The sequence below is a fragment of the Scylla paramamosain genome, chromosome 9 (assembly GCF_035594125.1).
Source record: "Scylla paramamosain isolate STU-SP2022 chromosome 9, ASM3559412v1, whole genome shotgun sequence".
Classification (NCBI taxonomy): domain Eukaryota; kingdom Metazoa; phylum Arthropoda; class Malacostraca; order Decapoda; family Portunidae; genus Scylla; species Scylla paramamosain.
In genome coordinates, this window is record NC_087159.1 from 6,157,501 (window position 1) to 6,165,000 (window position 7,500).

A 7,500-nucleotide genomic window follows, 5' to 3' on the forward strand; every position below is an offset into this window, starting at 1 on the left:
TGAAACTATCTGTGTATCTCAGCGTAGCTTCCAGAATCACTTACTTCGTCTGATGCGCTGGTGGAAGACTCGCCTCATTCATATCCTTGCTCTTGTCCTCAATATTCCAGCATTTGAATTGACTCATGGCTTTCCGTTCCCGTAGCCAAGGTGGGAATGATACTTTGTTGTTGGTGTAGCGAGATGCATCGTGGCAAGGCGAGGCGTCAGTGGGAAGATTGCTTCTCTCCCAGCTGATGTTATCTTTGATCTTTTCTGCTGGAGTTGTGATGGTGTGTGGGTGTGTGAGGGAGGGGGATGTTTGATGTGGGCGGAGGGGAGAAATGGGGTGAAGTTTTGGTTTGGCTATTTGTGGATGTGTATCACTGAGAGAGAGAGAGAGAGAGAGAGAGAGAGAGAGAGAGAGAGAGAGAGAGAGAGAGAGAGAGAGAGAGAGAGAGAGAGAGAGAGAGAGAGAGAGAGAGAGAGAGAGAGAGAGAGAGAGAGAGAGAGAGGGGTCAACCACTTTTCGGAAACAGGCAATAAACAACCTTTCATTCACTCTTCTGACGTCTAGGTGCCGCGGTGAATGCTTTCCTTCTAATTCCACCTCGGATTCTCCCTTCCTTCCCTGGGGCGACAGAGACTGGCAGCCACATTCACTTCACAAATTGAAGTCATATCCTCGCGTAACACAGTACCACCCCCGACGATCTCAAAGAGCTGCATCAATACACTGTGATACGCGGAGCTTCATGAAATGGTAGAAATGTTATGAAATACGTTTTATAATACCATATTTCCCGCCACGTTCCATTTGAGGTGAGGTTGTGGACTTAATAATTATTAGAGTACAAGACGCCCCGGCTCCAGTGAAGAACCTACAGCTCAACCTCGCGCCTCATGGTCTTACCACAGAGCAGAAAAAATCGTGAGATGTGATGATAAACAGTGGATGGGAGAAGAAAGGTTGGGGTTACACAGTATTCGTGACAGGTGTTGCCGTTTAATGTTGTGTTCATGGTCGATAATGCAAGTGTTATGTTTAAAATAGAATGGGAATTTATCTTAGTTACTCTCGTCTTTGAACAGCAAAGCATAAAATTGAAACTTCCGGCAGGACAATAATGAAAACAGACAGTACCAGCTGTGAGATTAATGTACTGACACCGATGAGGAAGTTATCGATAAGGAAGTTATCTGAGCTGTTTTCGTCTTGCAAATAGTTAAGTAACATATTTAACTTTCCTCCAAAACAGTAATGGAACGAGGCACCGAGGACTGCGAGGTTAACGCAACGCGAGAGGAAGGACGTGGACGCTAGACGCAAACCAATAACACCACGAGGAGTCTCCGTCCATGATATCCTTCCTTTTACTCCCTTCTTATTTGTCCTCCCTTCTCGACCGATCCTCCCATTCCCTTTCTTCCTTTGCCTCTGCAGCTGACTCTAAAGCCACGGCGGGTTTCTCAAGGAAAACACACTAGGGCACCACGAAAACATAACTAAATTTCATTGCCAGAAGCTCCCCGCAGAGAACACCGCAGGAGGCAGATGGCAAGTATTGCTCCGTTTTCCTGACAAACACGCGTTACCCGTTTCAGGGATCTCGTTGCCAGCCCCGCGGAATCCCTGATGTTGGGGGACGGCGGTGATAGCGTCGCCTTGCCAGTGAATTGCAGGATATTGGTGTGAGTCTGCAGCCGACCTCGCCGTTCATCACCGCAGAGCAAGGATCGTTCGTGCCACTCGCCGTCGTGACCATATGCACGTACCGGACCCTTGATGAAAAAGCCCGGTTCCTTTGTCCGTTGGCTACAGGAAATAAGAAGGTTTAGGTATCACAGCATTCCAGAGAAGTAATATGTATCCTCAGTGATTTTATGAAGAATTCAAGGTACTTTTGACCCCATAAACGAGAGGAAAAAAGAAGGAAACAAGAACGAGGTTACAAGGAAGGCTGATGACGCTCATACACGCAAGCAAGATCCTCACCCGCCCTGTGGCAAAGTGCAGTAAAGGAAAAACACCCCAGAATTCCAATATCTAGCCGCAGTGAATGTGCATAGGGCAAGAAGTAAACACATGATCATTGCACGCATTGCACATGAGACGCAACACACGTAGCGCCGCGCCATCACACTCTCCGCGGCTATGCACCAGCACGTATGAAACACAAGACAATGAAAAACAAAACAAAAAAATAAATAAATAAAGCAAGGAAATAAAAGATAATAACAAAACATAAAACCTTAAATGAAATACAATTCAGGCGAGGGAAGGAACTCGATAGGAAACAAGGACCAGCTGCTTCTCCTCTTGGCGTCTGCAGCTGATCAAGGAAGGAGGGATTATCACCACTGTAAATTCCTCGCAGACGTATGTTCCTAGAAGGATGGCCGAGGAAACGCCGGGAACCAGATTGCAGGGGCGGGCTGGTGCGGGGCTGGACGGGGTGGCTGGAGGCGCCTGCGAGGATCGGCGAGGGTCTTGCAGGACATACGATGGTCCGCCAAGACGGGAATTGCCTGGAGTCGAGGAAGAGGCGACTGTATAGTAGCACTGACCCACGAGGAAGAGGCGGGCGTAGCGGCATCCATTTTTGCCGCCATTAAGTGACAGGGTAATGACAACTTACTGCTGCAGCGGAGAGACACGAGGGACACCTGCAGGAGGAGCGAGGAGGGGAAGAAAGTGTTACGCATTGTTGTAAACCAGACGTGAGGCACGGGGAGCAAAAACAGTCAGAAGTGAGAATGTTGGAGATGATAAGCTCAAGACAAGTAGGCAGCAGCAGCGGCTCGATGGAAGGGAACGATGAGAACCCAGAGCGTGATGGACGTGACTCGGCGGGCGGGATGCTGTTCGGAATGAGAAAAAGAGCGAAGGAAAGAGGTCACTGGGAACTGAAAGAGGCTCTAAAGTCCAAATTACTGGTGCGAAGGCCATGAGCTTGGGATGACTTCTGCACTGCTGGGATCTAGAGGCTGCAATAAAGTTCCGTTTCGTTAGAAGAGCACAATGGGAACTCGTTAGGAAGTTCATGCTCAAGACGTGGTGGAAGAAGTGAAGAGCGCGAGGCATCACGTCCCCGGAGGCACATTAAGCTTGGTTCTTCAGCCTCGACTCTCATCTTAGGAGTAAAATAAAATCAGGTTGCTAAAGAACAACAATGCTAGGTAAAGACGATGTGGTGAGGGGAGAAGTAGCAGTAATGTCATGTAAGAAAGGAGCTTGAGGAGATAGTGGTTGCCGTGGGTGATGGTGATTGGTGTTGCTGTTTATAAAGTTGGTGGTTTTCTTTTTTGTGGTGGTGGTGGTGGTGATGAGACTGGTGATTGGAACGCCGCCGCCGAGATGAAGGCCACACAAACTTAATTCCTGTCGGACTGCCAAGTAAATTGTGGCTGGAATTGCAGGTAACGACATTACCGGAAAAAGTTAGCGTTGTGCCTCCGCCGCGCCCTAACTAGTGGATGCCAGCAGTTTGTGTCTTGCGCTGGAACGTGATGAGGCGCCGCCAACAGTGCCATCACCACCACCACCACCATCACCACCACCACCACCACCACCACCACCACCACTTCTCCTCCTCCTCCTCCTCCTTTCCCTGGGGTGTCTTATACGTGTCTGAAGGAGAGTAATTATTATTAGTTTTTATTGTTTAGAGTTTATGAAGGTCCGTGTAATTGAGTGTGTGTGTGGGGAAGGGTTTATTGAGAGAGAGAGAGAGAGAGAGAGAGAGAGAGAGAGAGAGAGAGAGAGAGAGAGAGAGAGAGAGAGAGAAACTGTAATTTAGTGAGTGTCTTAAGGTAATACTCAACAACAATTTTAAGAGACACTTGAGAAACGATTCCCACCGCTTTAAAAACACCCATTCGCAGTGCAGTGGTGTGGGTGGACCGCTCGCTTCAATATTCACCCACAGGAAGTGCTGGGTAACGTAAACTGCACCGCCACTAATGTTATAATGAACACTTCTCGTCTGAATCAGAAGAGAGACATACAAATTCCTATTTACGCCGGACGAACGACACACACCTTTAGCATCAGGTTACAGAAGGTGCAGGGATGAGCCTCTTGAAGGTGGAGGTGGGTGGCTGTCTGCAACGCTGCACAAGAGAGGCGCAGGTAAACACGATGTAATCACCTTCATGAGAGGCAGTCTGGGCCAAGCTTGGTACCACACAGGAATGGTAAAGTTAGCATTTCCACACACAAACACTCGCCGGTGCTAGTGCAGTAATTATATATATAAGTGGAATATGCGTGATGGTTAAAGTGAAATGATAATGTAAAATGTTGGAAGGACGGTGAGAGAGAGAGAGAGAGAGAGAGAGAGAGAGAGAGAGAGAGAGAGAGAGAGAGAGAGAGAGATGGACACACACACACACACACACACACACACACGCAAGAAACAACAAAGGTGAATTGATCAAAATAAAATCAAACGTAACAACAACAAACAAACAAACAAGTCTCCAAGGATACCAGTACAACTTTTGCCTGAAACTCTAAAGATAAAGATTAAGACAATTCCTGGATGCACAGCAGAATCCTTCCTCACAAAAGACAGAAAAAACAACAAAACTCTGATTTTTCTTCTTGGGAATCTAACCCTTGCACCTTTTCCTCCTCCTCCTCTTCTCCTCCTCCTCCTCCTCCTCCTCCTCCTCCTCCTCCTGACCGCGCCCATGATTGTTCTGTGGGTCAAGATGAGTTCCCTTCACACAACCATTTCTTTTCTTCCTTTCCCTCCCTCCCGATCATTCCCATTCTTTCCTCCTCTTTCTCCTCCTCCTCTTTCTCTGCCTCCCTCTCTCCCTCTCTCTCCCTTTCTCTCTGCAAGACAGAAAAAGAATGAAACTGAACTGAGTCAGAGAGAGAGAGAGAGAATTAAAATATATAAGGTCTTAGAGGAGAGAGACCACCAAGAGTGAGGAGAAAATGGTACAAAAGTTGGCATAAAAGGAAGAGAGAGAGAACAATGAAGTACGGGAGAAAGAGAATGCAAGGACAAGATGTAAGGTCAGACGAGGGGCGCGTGTCAGGTTATGAGGAAGTAGCAAAGGGAAATATATACGGAAACTGAAACCGAGAAATAGAGAAATAACGTGGGAAAGAAAATGGAAATGCTTGTGAAAACTTGGCATTCCTTGCCGCTGTAGATGAAGAAAAAAAGGTTTCACTTTCGACTTGATTTCGGAATAAGGGGAAAAAAGAAAATTCTGAAGAACATGAAACCTTCACACACACTATCCTGTGCTTTTCTCCTTCCTCTTCATTTTTCGCCTGAAATTTCCACTGTGTCATCTTTTAATCCTTTTCATTCACTTTCCGTACGATACCTTCCTTTTGTATATATTCAATTTTTTCCCCGTTGGGTCCGTCACGCTCCCAATCAGCCCTCAGTCAGCCTTGAGAGCCGCATAGTTCTCTTAAGTTGCACTCTGATTGAAGAAAAGGGAGTTTAAGGAGGGCGAGAAGCGTTGTCTCATCGCTCCTGACGCAGGAGAGGCAAGGAGATGGCGAAGCGGACGAGGTTTGCAGTGAGGAAAGAGGATTTTGTAAGAAAGCCAAGCGGAGTGACCTTGAGGGGTAGAAATTAAGTGGAGGTGCCAGGGACTAGAGGAAGGAGGGAACTGCAATGGAGGTTTTAGCTGCGTGGTTGACTGTAGATGGGGAAGCGTGTCTGAGGCAAGATTGAAATGGGGATGTGTGAAGCAGTGATGTTGCGTGAAGGGTAAAAATAATTGGCTATTGCGAGAAGGTGTGGCGGAGAGGTGAAGGGCGTGAGTGTCAAGAGCTTCTGTGTCGTTATAAGAATTTAACAATTTGAACAGAATGCCGGGAGGTTTTGAAATGTTTCCTAGAACATATAATGATGGAAAACGAAAGCGAGATAACGCAGGAAAGCTGCAGTGAAAGGAAGGGATGTGGAGAGATGAAATATGGAAAAGGGAAATTGTGGCGATGAAGTTAGCGGAGAAAGGAGAGAGAATATTATAGTTTCCTGAAACAACTGAACTGCTCTTCACTGGAAACAGTCCTAGGCAAAGCAGGATGTAATTCTTGTTTATAAACTTTTGTAGACTATCTTGCTCCGCTCAATGTAGATAAATTCCTCCATTACTGTGATAGACAAAATCGCGATAAGAATAAAAGTAAAAAGCAGGCCAACGGGGATGCGGCAAGGAGAGAAGCATCTATTCAGAAAGTTCTGAAGAGCAATAATCACGAAGATAGCGGTAAGGAGAGGAAGAGATGTAATACTGAAGTGAACCTCAAAAGATTGAAGGCGGTCATTTTACACAGGGCAGTTGCTAGGACGAACACCCCTTGAGTCAGCTGTGCTTGGAGGTGCTGCAGGAGTGGGATTTTCTAAACACACGGAAGACACACTTGGATGAATAAACTCCCCTGATATGGTCATCTGGGAGCGGAAGAAAAAAAAATAAGGTTTAAGTTATGAAGGAAACCCATCTTCTCTGCAGATTCAAAGGAAATTTTTACGACCTGTAGCAGCTCTCCAGACGTGTCGTTGCTCCTGATGGGTGGGTCCTATCAAATAAAGCTTAGAAATGTGGAATGATTAGCGTGGATAGAAGGCTTTCATAAGTTACCAATAATGGAAAGTAAACTTCCTGTATTGCTTCAAGTGGTAGGGTTAGAACACTACTGACGGTCTACACCAGTGACAGAACTGAAGCAGGGATTGGATGGGAACTTGAGACGAGGGTACACAGAGAGGCGCGCAATCTGTAGAATAGTTTGGAAATTGTAGACTGTATCCAATTCTATCAAAGTCCTTGAGAGCGTCTCGCTTGTAGCCCCACCCCCACCCACACCCTAAAAAAAAAATAAAGGTTGGCAATACTCAGCAAAGAAAAAAAGTCATTGATATACCTCTTTTTTATAGAGTTTCATCCAATAATCAATATGAAAACCGTCAGTCGATAGATAACAAAAAAAAAAAAATCGGCACCTGAAAAGAATTACAGACAGGAAGGAAATAATCTGAGTGTTATGAACCGACCCATATTTTTAACGATGAAGAAAGAGTCTGGCTGAAATCCAGAAAGAACAGAATAAAGAATGTAAAAAAAAAAGGTAAGAAATCTCATAAAACCAATACCCAGTTCACGTCCAGATTCATTCTCAGGTTTATGGTGCGAAATAAAACTGGGTTACGGAGAAAGGGAGGAAGGGAGGCAGAGAAATGTGTGTTACAGGCAACCTCTCCTGACGCGATTGTGAAAGCAGCGTGGCAAAGACAGAAACAAGGCGCCCTAGCATGCCTAACTCTGGGGTGTTGTCATGCAGGCACTGAACATGAAAAGGAGAGCTGCGTTAACCCTTTAGACACCTCACTACTCTCCCTGGCCTCTCCCATTCCTCTCCCACCCATTCTCCTCCTCTCGCACACTTCTCTTTCCGCTCTCCGTCCTACTTAACCCTCCTCTTCCTCATCTTTTCTTCTCCATACCCCTCACCCTTTCCCTTGTTTTTTTTTTTCCCCG

At 46.2% G+C, this 7,500-nt stretch overlaps 1 long non-coding RNA gene across 1 annotated transcript in view; it reads left to right on the top strand.

The window, feature by feature from the left end:
* LOC135103466 (uncharacterized) overlaps nt 1-7,500 on the top strand; it is a 60,479-nt gene that overhangs the window by 52,701 nt on the left and 278 nt on the right. The window contains exon 4 of the long non-coding RNA XR_010270070.1: nt 1,239-7,500. This exon is cut by the window's right edge and continues 278 nt beyond it. This is a non-coding gene — a long non-coding RNA (uncharacterized LOC135103466). The remainder of the gene's footprint in view (nt 1-1,238) is intronic.